At 39.9% G+C, this 13,795-nt stretch overlaps 1 long non-coding RNA gene across 1 annotated transcript in view; it reads right to left on the bottom strand.

The window, feature by feature from the left end:
• Positions 1-2,937: 2,937 nt before the first annotated feature.
• The window catches only part of LOC122185876, a 42,534-nt gene continuing 31,676 nt past the window's right edge, over positions 2,938-13,795 (bottom strand). The window contains exon 3 of the long non-coding RNA XR_006180983.1: positions 2,938-3,020. This is a non-coding gene — a long non-coding RNA (uncharacterized LOC122185876). The remainder of the gene's footprint in view (positions 3,021-13,795) is intronic.

The raw sequence follows: 13,795 nt of genomic DNA on the forward strand, positions 1-13,795 counted from the left end.
TTATTCAAACGCTTTACAGATATGCCTCCTTTAAACATATTGACTTTACTAAGATCCTGAGTTTTCTATTTAGACCTTTTGACTTCATTGTTTATTTAGTTACCAAAGCAGCCTCTGCAGTTAGGAAGGTAAATACATTATCTCCTCACTACTGTGTGAGCTTGTAAGTAAGTTCGAAACAGACAAGGGCCTGTATCATCCACATACATATGAAGCTACAATCTCTGCTTTATGTTCACTAACCCTTTTGCCCATCATCCATGCCTCCCTTATGCATGGGAAAGAAAAAGGCATGGAGTCGGCAAGTAACAGCTTAGGAGGCCAGACGATCTGATGAGTGCAGGAAGAACAGTCACAGAATCCTCACACGAGAAAATACCCAACTAAGGAACTGCTTTCCTTCATTTTTTTCATACACATCTTGTTCCTGCATAAGCCACAGATGTCTCATACTTGTATGGACTCTGTCTCTATCCATCTTTCTTTCCAGCTACTTTGCAAACTCCTACGTATGGAAGACTTCAAAAATGCCTTTGCCATCTGGTCTACACAATGCCTCATCTCTCCTCACCACTTGCCATTCGCTCCATTGTCTGACCTGATTCTAGCCAGAAATGTCATCATTTTTTACCCTACTGACTCCTGAAAATATGAATTTTCTCTTATTTTAGACTAATGAAAACAAGATAGACAAAAGTCACCATGGGCGAGACTGTATGGCAAGCGCAAGTACCTGATACAGTAACCACTCCAGATGACTCAAAGGGAAACAGAGAAGCTCTAGTTTTTCTTATTTCTCATATGTTTCTCCATTTCTAATAGAGATCTTTTCCCAAACAGCTTTTCTATGTGCCAATCTTAATCTTTATTTTCAAGTTTACCACCTATTGAGAGGTGTCAGTCAGACTCGCAGACTATCATTCCCACCATCCTTTCTAGAACCATTTTTGTGGATAGGACTTACTTTGGCAATTTCGGCAATATTTTTGTTATATGTAAATAACTAGACCATGAATGTGAGCATCCTTTTCAAGGTACTCCTCAAATTCTTTCTTAGCTTTCTTAATTTTCTGGTTACATTTTTTCCTGATGTAAGTTATGGACTTTTTTTTCTCTTCCAAAGGACAGATTTATAAATGCCAGTCCTTTCTACATGACAATCACCTCAATTATATATTGAGCCATAAGGTTTTTATTAGATCACTTTTTTTCACTCTTCCTTCCTGCCCCCACTCAAATTTCAGCAAGGAGTTTGTCTTGACTTCTAATACTGTTTTTTTGACAAGTATCTAGGCTGCCTCTAGGCTTCTTGCTTTTAGCTCCTCCTTTAATGCTTTTTCTTCCCTTTGACCTTTTGCCTCATTAGTATTCTTATTCATTTCTTTAAGTTGAATGCTTGTGTTTTGGATTTATTTTGTTTAGACTCTCCTACTGCAACCTTAAACCTAATTGTATTTTAATGGATATTACAGATCAGCTCTCTCAAACATTTCTTGAGCTGGCTCTGTGCACTAATCAGGACCAAAGCCACAACAACATCTTTTCTTCTGGAACTGAAAATTAGTTGCTCTGGGAAGCTGTTACTTCTGTTACTTACTACCTCCTGAAATTTACTGTCTGCCATAGAAAAGGCAATCATTCTGTAGGTAGCTGAAACACTCACTATTACTACTTGTCCTCAATTTGCAAGTCTCTAAGTTTACTTAACATTGCTGATCCACTGTCTGTATCCTGACTGGGGTTAGGTTAATAATACAATCCTAACACTTCATTTTTATTATCAGTGTGATACTTCCACCTACAGGGTTTTCATGCTGTTTTCTCTTTTTCCAGCAATGACTTTATTGTGGTTCTTTTCACTTCAGACTCCATAAACAATGGCACTTCACCTCCTGCGCATCTCACCCTGCAAATTTATGTAAAGTTGATAGCCTGAGAACATCACATCCACCGACTGCCTTCTTTCTGCAATGTATCTCAGCTGCCCGCCTGCCAGACTTGTATGAAGCCATCATTCCGGTTCTCCCATCTCATTTCTCAGGCTGCAACCACCGGCGGAGAAGCACTGTAAGTTTTGCCTTTGGTCTGTTGCCAAGTAGATTGGACACACTGTCAAATGACATCAAGAGTCTGACTTGTTTTCCCACTCATTGCTGTTACACTGTTTTCTTCCCAGCCTTTTCAGCAGTGCTCTGACCATTGGCTGTGTCTATTTCAAAGATCACTGCTGTCCGACCTTGGTGCTCCCCTACATGTCATCTGCCTGTTTTTAGCATTTTTCAAGTTTTTAGGGCCAGCAGCCTATTCCTTTCTAATCAAGGTTTCAAACCTTCTTTCCTGTTCCTCTTCTACTGAAACGTTTCCTAGTTCCTAACACGTGCATCTCTTATACTAATACCTAAACTAAATAATTTCTGAAGATTACATTACTTTCCATTCATGAACAACAATTGATCAGTATCTTCAAAGAACCTTAAAAGCAGACCTGACTGCTACCACAGCCCAGAATTTCTCAATGTTAATAACCTTTCAGAAGATTTGAGCAGGCAGCTGCCAGATTATTAGCAGGCAACTGAAGTATCCTATTTATCTACAAGCAGTAACAGCACCAACACTGCAGCAGAAGCTCTTCCCATATAACTCTATTTCCATCATGCCTAGGAAAATATTCCAACAGGAAAAAGGGATTGTAATTAGTCCCATAAAGGCTCATCTATGCCAAACTGATGCAAATAATGATTCAGAGAAGAATGGATGTAGGGCAGAAATTCAGGGCAAAATTTAGATAGATACCAATAAAAAAAAACAAATTCATGGCTCTTCACCCTCACCTGTAGGCAAATGTACTCCAGCACATGTGTGGAAGGTGTAATCCAGGTAGTATAAAAGAGAGCATCCCATAAATGGTTCGATAAGACAAGAGCAGATATATTTTACCTGCTGAAGAGCTGTGTTCTCATTTGGACCTTTGCTTCTGAAATTCCAGGCACTTTAAGCAGACAGAGGAATCACTATTAAACCTATAGAAGAACAAAAGGAATGATTAAACTCAAATTCCAGTTTTACACAATTTGTGGTTTGGACTATGTTGCAACATAAAAAAAGGATTTCCATAGCAGTCAGATCAGTGAAAACAGGCATAAGAATACAGAGCTGTAGAAAGAGTTCTGAAAGATGGCAAAAGCAGAGAAATGCCATAAAACCTGTATCACTTGTGGGCAAGGCAATGCTATCAGCTAAGAATCTGAATGAGAAAAGGGTAAACAAAGCACTAATTACACTGTCTGGTATGACAAGCACATTACTAGTTACAGGATAACATCACAAGTTTCCTGACAACAAGAACTGTGATATTTATAACTTTGAAAGCAAGTCTGCATCTTGCATTCATGAGCCAAGGATAATTAGATAAAGTTTTGCAAGAAGAGAACTCAATTGTTTAAGAGATTAGGTCATTGGGATTGATTGCATGCAATTTGACAATGTATTTGAAAAGTGACATTTTCCAGGCTAATAACTCCCAGCGGTGCTGGGAGTTTTAAGCAATGGTAAATCCAAAGCCTACAGTTTTGGACTGATCAGTTTTAGCATGCTCATTGTGCAGCAAAAAAAAAAAAAAAAAAAAAAAAAAGCTTACTGATCCATATAATTAAAGTCATAATCTGTGCCCCTTAACCTCTTGCACCACGTGTTTAATGGAATGAAGTATTTTGGTGAATGTTACCGTTCACCTGTATGGGCAGCATGTGTTCTTTGACTTCAGTGTCATCCCCTATATTCCCACAGGAATTATTTTATTGAATATATTCATATTGATTCAAAGAATGAAACCAATGTCTTGAGGAAATTCATGAGTTGAAAGTTTCAATGAAGTTTTCAGTCCTGCAACATCCACCCTAATGAAAATAAACAACTGACTCTCTCAAAATTAAGTCTTTCCAACCAGGTTTAGCAGTCGCACATATCCATCAAAGTCTGCATGCTGTTTGTTCTGAAACTGTTCATGACATCAGAAACATTGATAATTTGATATACTAGACATTTTCACATATTTCTTCCTCAAGTCTTTCTTTGCTGAGAAGTCTCTCCTGCCACACTGACAGTTCTCGAGGCCGGTGAAACACCCCACTTCCTCAACATTTTTCCGATTACCTGTTGCTCTGCAGAGCAGAGTATGTAGCACATAATCTAATGCCAGTACAAAGAAAAGAAAAAAAAGAATGGAGTGGTGAAGGCTAAATTCTCTACTTTCAGCAAATGTGCAGTTACACAGAACTGATGGGTCTCCACCACCTAAAATTTTCAGAGTATTTCTATCTATCTATTTTCAATAGAAAGACCTCAGTTTCTGAGTTCCTACCTCTGGAAACAACATCTCCAGCCATATCTTTCTATCAGTGAAAGATTTTGTTTTAATGGCAGTATAGATGACAAAAGATGCATCCCATACAGGTCTTCACACAGCATGTACCAATTCTAAAGGCTGTTCTCTGTTTATGCCTTACTTCAGTACTACTGGTAATACAGTTGCAAAGGCACATCAGCACCCAGTAGACTTCTTAAAATTAGCAGAATAGGGTTTCCTGTGTATGATCTTCAGTGAAAAGGAACAGGTATATAATTCACTGCAAGATGTGAAGAGAGCCAGCATAGGACAGTCAGTAAGAGAGCAGGCAACTGAAGAATAGAAAAGGGTTTAAAAACAATGCTCTGCTAAAGAAACATTTTCATGTTTGAAATGAGACACTCCGATTTCAAAATAATTCAGAATATTACCACAGAATACAAATTACTCATAACTAGCTACTGAAAATTTGACAAACTTTTATCTATGTTCCTGATTTTCAAAAGCATGAGAATCTCACTTCCGTCCCTGGGAGTTTTTCCCTAAGTAGGACTAGAAGACTGAATTGGATATGGAAATCAAGTGAAAGTTGTAAGTACAGGCAGTATGAAACACCAGTTTATTGCACTCAGAATTAAGCTTTCCTTTTTGAGGTGTGTTTTTTTTTCTCTTCCATCTTGCATCATTCATCAGTGTACATCCAGAATACGTTTTGAATCTCTTAATTTTTTTCTTGATTCTACTTTCATGTAGATTCCATCCCAATCTTTTCAATGGCTGGCTAGGTAAGGAAATTGCAGTCACTGAGCTCACGGGCTCCAAGCACTGTTCTGTGTTTCATAAGCTACAATACTGGCATAACCCAGTCTACCAGGAGACCAAGAGATATTCCTGCTTGCTTTCTGCAGCAGCTGAAAATTACACTTACCTGAAGATGCATGTTTGTCTGAGAAAACAGTGGAGGCAATGGCAGAGGTAAATATTAGAGAAGTGAATGACGACACAGGAAAGGAAAGTACCAATAAGAAATGAAAATAATTATGCAATTTGTACTCATTTGTTCTTTTCACAGTGCCACTGCAAATGTTGCACAGAATTTCTCACTACCTTTTTTTAAATCCTAGATGTTGGCACAAAAGTATTAATCCTGACCTTACGATAAATGATTGAGCATAAGGTTTACTTAGTTATACAAGTGAAACCCTGCTAACTGTGTACATATTTCTTCTCTACATACTGGTTTTGCCTTCCCTTTCCAAAATGCTCAGCCAGGTCTCCCCTCAGGTCACCCATGCAAACGAATAACTTCAGTAAAGCCCGGACAAATACATCCCTATATCTAAGAGGCAGTAAGCAACAGTAAGCTGTTGTTGACAAAACCAGTAGATCAAAAAATAAAATTTAACACCATTGAAGTTCTCTATACTGTCTAAGGAAAAGATTACTACTCTAGAAGAGATAGCACAACATATATGATTATTTCTGCTTAACTATGCAAATTTACTGTTGTGAACAGGGGCTGTTTATTTAGCTTAATTAATGTGAAGGGGCCTCTCCTTTTCTGCACTGTCTACTGTTAAAAAGCAAGTTCCAACAAGAGCCTTGCTTTCCCGCTATCACCCCTCTTCTTGACTTCAGACCCTGACAATGTTCTTGTGCAGCTCATAAGACACAGAAGTTTGGGCAATATGGTCAGCACTATCAACCTTATTCAAACCACCTCACTGCTGTTGGTTAAAAAAAAAAAAAAAAAAGTTAACAGCTTAAATCAGTGGTTGTATCCTAGAGCAATTTCAGCATCACATGAGACAAAACCTCAGGGCTCTGAGTATTGTTTTGACTCAGTAAAGACTCAGGACTAAGAAGTATTGTTTTGATACTTTTGCTCCAGACGTAAGCATACAATCCAGGAATACACATAAGAATCCTCAAGGTTCAATGGTAAGGCAACCTTCTGCTATGGTAAAAGTATTCTAGGTAACTACCAAGAATGCCTGCACAGCTTTCACCAGTTTGGAGAACTGCAATTTAAAAAGCCTAGCACAAACTTTTCATTAAAAATGTTTTATCTCAGACTATAGTGCAGCTATTAGGTCAAGCAGCAGTGTAAAAACAAGGCAAGTTTTATATTAGATTAACAGATGAAAGCTCTTCAGAAATATTAAAGTTGCTCAGAGCACTACGAACAGCTTTTGTGTTTTAAAAATTAAATTACAGGGAAAGCTTCCTGCCTTTACCATACCTTCAAGGATTGAAACAAAAATGGCCATGGGTGGCAGTGTGTATGCAAAGCAAGTGCCAAACTGCCTCCCCTCACACAAGTGATTGATTCACCAGTTTAATGAGTAGAGAAAATTGAGAAAAATGTTGCCGAACCAGTAACAATGAACTACAAACAACGGGAACAAGCTCTGATGCAGAATTGAAAGCGTAAGTACTTATGAAATACAGCCTGTGTTACATTTTCCATCCTGTCAGCAGCCCACTGAGAACCTGACCACTATGATTTCCAGCTCCATGATGCAGTTCTTCAATTTCAGTGACGGAGCCTTGAAACATTAATATCAGGTGCCCTTGCTTTTTTCTGTAAGGAGCACCCACATCGTTTTTGTATCATCTTGTTCAATTTTAAACAGAAAGGAGCCAGCACAAAGAAGATAAAAGCAGAGTTACAGCTCATTAGAACAAGAAAGGATAACTCAGCCATATAGCTAAAATGCAATTCTTTGCACAGCCAGGAGATCCCGATGGATAATTACTTCATGCTTCTATATTTACTGGAATTCAGAAAGCTACCAATATCTGTAACTGTTTAAACAAGACGTAAAGTGCTGTTAACATATTTAATTCTGCTACATTTCCCAGAAGGTTCTTGAAGCACTTTTCTTCCTCCTTCTACATACATCATTGTCATATAAAATTCCTTTTCCCCTTTACAAGGCTCTGTCCTGGCACATCATGCCATTTCTGTCTAGACTTTCTCCTTCAATCTTTCCATCTTTGCAAATTTAACAAGACATTGCTAGTCGATTCCTCTGTGTTGTAAAATAGAGAAAGCAAGCTACATTGGAAAAGCATAGATGTTATCTGGCAGCCTGCAGCAGACAATTGCCAGCTACATGCAGGCTTGAAGCTGTATACATCTGTAAGTTAAGTACAGATTTTCAAGGGATAAATTGCTATTTATGTGAATAATTACATTTTTGTAAAATAGGTTTCTCAGTAAAATCTCAGTACTTCATCCACTACATAAGCATCTGAGATTTTATTTTTAAGAGTTATCAGAAATGGATGTCTTGAAGACAGAAGTTGGGACAAAAAGGGTTTCATTTTAGACCAGTACAATGTGCAGTGCCTGGACATATTTGCTTGGATTTGATGCATTTTTGTTGCTGTTGTTGTTTCAGATTTGCTTCAACATAAAAGCAAATATGTTTTTTATTAAAAATTATAGTTGGTTTTCACTGAAATGTGGGCAAGGGGGATTTCAACACCAAAATATCTATTAAAATGTTGCTTTTTTCTTCTTCTGATTGCAATTCATTTTATCACCTAAGAAGTTCCGCCTTTATTTGAAATAAGCACTTAGCTGAAAGATTTCCAACTATTTCTAGGTCTGGAAAACCGGATCTGCATTTCAGCCTTCACTAAATACTGACAACTGTAGCAAGGAAAAGACCAAATGCTCACTAAGATCCCACAATATCTCAGCCACCAGTGAAGACTCTGTAGGCCTTCAAGTCCTTTCTTAGGAGCTGTGACTTCAGAAAGAAAGAAGGCAAGTAATATTGATCTGCCTCAGAAGAACTTGATTCGACTGCCAAACAAAATCAAGAAGTCTCCAAAACGCAAGAGCTTGCCAAAGGCTGTCTTCAAAGTCAGCAGTCTTCTGTATTGAAAAGCCATACAGGATGGCTGTGAGTGCTTGAGTCATTGACATGGAAATGCTTCTGACTTCTGAAACTCTAGGAGCATATGCATGTTCAATGTCTATTGGATTAAATATGCTAAATGTGAGCATATGCATGTTCGATGTCTGTTGGATTAAATACGCTAAATGTTTAATACGCATTGAATGTTAGCGAAGAAGCAAACAACCGAAATTTTACACCTTGTCTATTTCCCTTGCCATTCCTTTCTCTGCTAGAATTAAATCAGAAGGGTGTGCCCTCAGCCTTTTTTTTCTTTTTTTCTTTTTTCCTAGGAAACCATCAGTGGTTTACTGGACTGGTTCGGCCCTGTTCTGTGACTAGCGGGGCAGAGGGACTGTGAATCTGCACCTCTGGAAAGGGAAACAGGGGACCCAAAATAGTTAAAAACAGTGGCAACGATCTGAGGAGAAACAAACTAAATTACTAAGTATGGTATTGGAAAACAAGATAACAGACTATAATACAATTCAGCACTGGCAGTTCAAGTGCTAGAAGGAGCTGCATTTCAATACCGATCACTTTGGAAGCATCTCAAACCCCCGCAATACACAGCTACAATCTCCTTTTCACTTGGAGCGTAGCACTCCTCAGACCCTCTGCAAGCTTGACTCCAGAATCCCAGGGGTTGATCTTGGGTCTCTCCTGAGGCTCTTTGCTACAAACTCCAACTGGGACCTTCCTCTCCAGCAGCAGTATAGAGGATATTCTTCACATCCCATCCTATTCATACTGGTCCTAGGGCTACAGCACAGGCTATTTACTGCTTGATTTGCTCAAAACCCTACTGCTGCTCAGGACCCCATGCAAAATTATACTTCTGCATCACCTGATAAAGGTGGCTTACAACAAGGCTATAGTTTGGAACATGTATTCTCCAAAAGCCCACTACGCCTGTGTCTCTTTCTTAGTAGTGGGTGGAGACATGGCAGGGATTTTGTTGACTACATCCGTTGGGATGTGACAATGTCCATCTTGCCACTTTATGCCTAGAAACTGAATTTCCTGTGCAGGTCCTTTAACTTTGCTTCACTTAATAGCAAAACCAGCATGCAGAAGGATCTGGATTAATTGCTCTCCTTCCTTAAAAACTTCCCTTGCTGTATCTCTTCACACAATAATTCATCAGTGCACTTTAAGTGCTCAGGAATAACACCCAGTTTCAGTGCAGTCTGAATCAACCCATGGCAAATGGTTGGGCTGTTTTTCCACCCCTGGGGCAAACAATTCCAGGTATACTGAACACCACTCCAGGTAAAAGCAAACTCCATTCTGCATTCAAAGGAATAGAAATGAAGGCATTAGCAATGTCAGTGGTGCATACCACTTGGCTGCTTTTTACTCCAATTCATACCAGAGTTCTAGCACGTCTGGTACAGCAGCACTCAGCAGGGGTGTGACTTCATTCAGGCCACAGTAGTCCACCGTCAGCCTCCATTCTCCACTGGCTTTACGCACTGGCCATATGGGGCTGTTAAAAGGTGAGTTTTGCTGATCACTCCCTGGCTCTCTCGTTGACAAATCAACTTGTGAATGGGAAGCAAGGAATCACTGTTGGTGTGGTACTGCTGTCTGTGCACCGTTTTTGTAGCAATCAGTACCTGTAGCTCTTTCACTTGTAGCAACCCCACAACAGATGGATCTTCTGATAGGCCAGGCAAAAAACAGACAGCTGCTTAATCTGCTTAATACCTCCTGTGTCTATAGCAGCCCATAGGCCCATCGATACCTCTTGGGATCCTTAAAATACCCCCTTCTGAGGTAATCAATACCAAGTATACATGGAGCCCCCGGGCCAGTCACAATAGGATGTTTTTGCCAGTCTTTACCAGTGAGGCTTATTTTGGCCTCCAACATAGTTAACTCTTAGGAATCCCCAGTCAACCCAGAAATATAAATTGATTTTGTCCATTGGTGACTCGAGGGCATTAAGAGTGCACTGTGTACAAGTGTCTATCAGGGCATTATATTTATGTGGTTCTGACATGCCAGGCCATCTAATCCACACAGTCCAATATACTCTATTATCCCTTCCCCCCCCTCCTCCAGGCTGGGGGCAGGGCCCCTCTATTTGTTACCTCTGTCATCCTTATGACTTCTGCCGCTTCCCACTGCAACTGGAGCAATCACCTCTTGGGAGAAGTTCACCCTGGTGGTTGATCTGTCTTGTAATTCTTTTGCCTGTGCTTGAAGTGCAGAAGTAGGTTTTTGATGCTGCTTCTTCATATCTTCTCCATGGTCATGTACGTAATACGCAAGGCACAAGGCAATACACAACGTAGTCTTACTGCTGTCAATTGCTCAAGCAGGAGGACCTTTGTCTTTTAATAGCTGAGACGTTGGATGACGCAGGCTGGGAGGAAATTAATTTGATCAGCCCCTCCAGCAGGCTGTTCTGGAAATCCTGCTCCCCATCAGATGCATCTGATACCACCATGGGTTCATCAGTTCCATCAGAATAAAGCACAGTAGACAATTTGTCTATCATATTTTCTTGATTGATCTCCACTCCATCCAGTTTTTCAGCTACCTTTGCAACAGCTAAAACACAGGCTCGTAGACAGGTTAAATGTAACTCAAAGTTCTGAAGTCTATTAATCAGTACATTTAAAAGCATTTAATTATTCTTTCCCCTCTGCCACACATTGCTGCTGATGTACTGGCATACTTTCCTGGTGCAGTTCTTGTGAATTTACACCACATATTCAGTGTACACCTGACTCTCTCAGGACCATGTTCTTGGTTTGAATATACAAGAATGAATGCACGGTCATGTAACATTTCCACCACAGCACATGCTCTCAAATAATGGATGCCTTTTTCCATATCAGTCTATTTCTTTTTCTCAGGCATCAGATTGTCTTTGAAGGGTATTTTCCTTTTCCTGCTAACAGCATCCACTTCCAGAGAGAGTACATTCTGGCATGTACTAATATGTCTGTCAATGGCAGACTCCATAGCAATGCTACCCAGTTGACAAACTCCTCTACTATCTAGTGATACACTGTCAGTCTCATTGTCCCAACATCAAAGTACCCAGGTGACAATAGGTTCATTTGGGTGGCATGAAAAGTCTTTTCTCAGACTTCAAATTTCATTCATTCTCAGAGATCAATCAGTATTGGTAACCACTCTTGCTCACCTCCAGATCTTTCAGAACTTGCTGTTACCTTCCTAGGCATTGGTGACCGCGAACTTCTCAAGGGCCCCTCCCCTGTACTCAGGGGTGCTTCTACTGTGTCTTGGAACCACTCCTCTGCACCTCTCTCCTGTTACAGTGTCTGCTTCCTCTACTTTCTCCTCCTCTTTCTTCTGTTCTAAGTGAGTTGAGATCTGCTTCTCCTTTTGTCCTCTTACAGGGGCAACAGCCAGCAATTCTGGTGCCTCCTGAGGTTGAGCTGTTGGTCAGTTACAATGTTCTCATTCTTCAGCTCAGCTTGGAGTCTACCTCATTGAGATGGAAGGGAGTCCCACTCAGACTGGAAGGCATCCTCAAGATTCCCTCTCTCAGCTCGGAGATCTTTCCCTTTGGCTTGGGGACCTTCTTTCTCAGCTTGGAGACACTCTTGCCAGGTTTTGAGATTCTCTTTCCTGACTAAGAGACTCTCTTTCTCAAGCCAGAGGCTCTCCCTCTCAGCTTGGAGACTCTCTCTTTCAATTTGGAGACTGTTTCTTGACTAGGAGACTCTCTTCCTGGACCTGGAGATTCTCTCTCTCAGCTCTAACTCTCTCCTGGAAATTCCCTTTTTGATTAGAAGACACTCTCGCTCATTTTGTACCTCTCCCAGAAACTCTTCCTTTTGGTTTAGAAACACCCTTTTTGAGCTTGGAAACTCTCAATTTCAGAAAGGCCCAATATGCATTTAGGTTCTCAGGATCTTGCAGGAGTTTAGGAGTAAAGTTCCAGTACACTGAGGATGTCCATCTCTCTAAAGTCTCTCCCAAGCCTCTCCACTCCCTGTCACTCAGTATTATCTGGTTTTGGGGAAGACTTCCACAAAATACCATAAATCCAGATACTGAGTGAAATAAGTAAATTGATGAACAGTACATTCAGGGAGATTAACAACATGATCAGATGAGTATTCAAAAAAATGCATAAATGATTCAAAGGAGAGACTGGGAGCCTGTTTAAAAAAAACCCACAAGTTCTGTAAAATTAGCAGTTCCTTCTGAAAACAGCTCCAAAAGGGAAAGCAGAATCATTATCTTTTTTTTCCCTCTTTACAGAAGCAAGATGGCCGTGCTCAAAGTTTGCAGATATCCCAGAGCATAGGCAGTCCGCCTGGACTTTCAAGGTCAAGTTTTGCAGTACAGCAACTGATAAGTTTCTAATGAAGTTCTCAGAAAGCAGAGAGAGAGATCTGTCTTAAAAGCTAAAAAGCAGCTTTTGCCCACATTCTCCACCAAGAGAAATTCATTTTTGTACAGTGAAGATAAATATGATCAACTTCAATGAGAAGACTACATCCCGTGAAATTAAACTTGTTTACATCTTCAGCCTTTCAAATTATTGTTGCAACCTGAGACAGCAAGTGTTCTACCAAGTGGAGCTACCAGACAAAAGGAACACGTGCCCTAGCTTTGCAGTCTGCATATGCCTGATGGCCTTGTTTATTGCTGACTCACAGGCCACATGCTACTTGGAAGCAGTGTTTCAGTGTAGCTGGCATCAGCTTCTCTAGTTTCTCATGCTTTTGTCTCAAGAACATGATTAAAAGTAATTAGTCAGTGAACCTGAAAGAGAAATGTAGCCTAGAATAAATTTATTGCAAGTTTAGCAGTTTTTCAGAAAAGTGTCATTTTCCTGAATCAACTTGCACACTAGCTAAACCATTAAAAACTTAGGATCTCATTTCAGCTTGAAAAGAATCAAACTTACTGAGCCAAATCAATAAATAACGTTGTTCTGTATGGTCAATAAATAACCAATTTAGTTCCTTTCCAAATCCATTATAAGTCATCATGCAGACATCAACTACTTTTATAACTGGTATCTGATGGTGACATAATAATACATTTATGACAGTTAATAATTCCTGTTATGCTAATAAATGGACTAGCATGGTTCATCATCATCATTGCTTACAGTCTCCGTATGAACAAGAAGGGAGGCTCAGGGAGTGATTGGTACACAACATGAACACGGCTTCTTTAATGAACTGCTGCTCATTGCTGGAGAATAATGTTCAAACACAGATGTCACAGGTCTGTCATGCCACATTGTGACAGACTCATTTTCCCTAGTTTTATCTGAAGAATGTAATGACTGCAGCACTGTAAAAATAGAGAAAACTAGAAATCTAAAAGCAAACAAACAAATATTTTATCTGTCTTGAAAACTTTCTGCCTTTTCTCTTTCCATAGCAACATGACAACTTAGTTTTCATCTGTCTCTTAAAGCCTTCAGATCCTCCACACACAGTAAAATCCTTCAAGCCATTTGTTCCGCAGTTTGAGTTGGATAAGAAATCATTTCCATTCCAAATGAGGTGCTCAGGACAGAAATGGACCAGGAGAA

This window comes from Lagopus leucura, unplaced genomic scaffold (genome assembly GCF_019238085.1).
Source record: "Lagopus leucura isolate 7727_CA_CO unplaced genomic scaffold, USGS_WTPT01 Super-Scaffold_100033, whole genome shotgun sequence".
Classification (NCBI taxonomy): domain Eukaryota; kingdom Metazoa; phylum Chordata; class Aves; order Galliformes; family Phasianidae; genus Lagopus; species Lagopus leucura.